The following is a 1,499-nucleotide window of genomic DNA, read 5'->3' on the forward strand; positions in this document are numbered from 1 at the left end:
TCCCAGGATGTTGGGAAAAAAGGATGCAAATTTGGTGTGAATACCTTATGTGGACAAAATGTTAGGGGTGCCTGAGCGCAAACTACCCCTAATAGCCAAAATAAAGCCATAGCACAGGGGAGAGGGGTGAGAGGTGGTGAGACCTAGCAGTTAAGGGGTTAAACCAGTGGTGGCTATAGGGAATGGGGTTAGCGGGCGGGGGGGAGTTTGACCAAAAAAAAACTTTTTGCCGGCTGCCGTCTCTCCTCACCTCCGGCCACTCCTGACGCTGCTGTCTCTTCTCAGCTTCCGTTGAAAACAGGAAGCACCCAGGCTCCCTCCCCTAAGCCAATCACAACGCTGCAATGTATCTTTATTTCTCCTCGTTACTTCCTCTTTCTATGTGTCCTGCAGAATGGAGCACACATAGGAAGATACATGCCTCAGACAATTGTTTTTGTGCAGGAAGGTGCCTCTGCCTGCAGAAAAACAATCCTGCTTACTTGGAAGGCATCCTTGCACCATGATGCAAGGGTGTCTGTGTTGGCGCTAGACAGCACATTTTGCGCCAGCACAGGGAACAGACAGGAAAGCACCATATTATCTTAAATACGGTGCATTCCTCCTCATTTTCTATCACACAGCACAGTGAGGTGACTTGTTGCACTGTGTGATTTTTTCATAAATATGCCCCTAAGCTTCCTGACAGGAGGCAGACATGTTCAAGAGTCTAACTCGAGGGCTTATAAATATGGGGGATCCAATAGCAGAGTTTGATAAAGGTCTTCCACCAGCAAAGTAAGGCCAGGATATGCTAGACTATCCAAAGACACAAATATATCAAACATAATTCTCTAAAAACAACTTCTGTCCAACTCCCTCTGGTTGCAGCCAATGAGATTGCACAGCCTCTGGGAGCAAGTAGACTTCATACGTTCCCATCCACAGACAAAGGAGCACACAGCTGCACGACCTTGAAATTATTGGTAGTCTGGTCCACATGGTACAGGAGGGTCTCTCGCATCCCCACACACAGCAGAAATCACAACAAAGCTCAAATTTACTTTCCAAATCGAACATTTTTCTAAGCTAAATAATTCTCTGTTCCTCTGACTAACAAAAATGATAAGAAAGAGATATGTGAAACTGCATAGAAATCTACAGTAGGTCTAAAAGGCAAATTTTGTGCAGCTCAGGCCTACTCGTTATGTCGCCAACGGTAAGAACCTACAGTTAAATGAATGCTTAATCTCATAAGCAGGTTATTGAATATAGTACAGTTATGCAAATGTTGCTTGGTTACTATGATATGCTGCAACTTTTAACAACCTGATTAACATGTTAGCACTTGGATAAACATATGATTAGAAAAATTATGAAGCACTAGAATTCTGCTGCTTCAATGCCATGGTCGGGGTGGCGTGCCATTTAGGAGCAATCCCAGGGTTGCTTATTTCAGTAAATCTGTGGTTGTGGCAAATTCCATGGGTGGATGCACAGGAACACCAATGCTCCATTTT

The sequence above is a fragment of the Lissotriton helveticus genome, chromosome 2_1 (genome assembly GCF_964261635.1).
Source record: "Lissotriton helveticus chromosome 2_1, aLisHel1.1, whole genome shotgun sequence".
Classification (NCBI taxonomy): domain Eukaryota; kingdom Metazoa; phylum Chordata; class Amphibia; order Caudata; family Salamandridae; genus Lissotriton; species Lissotriton helveticus.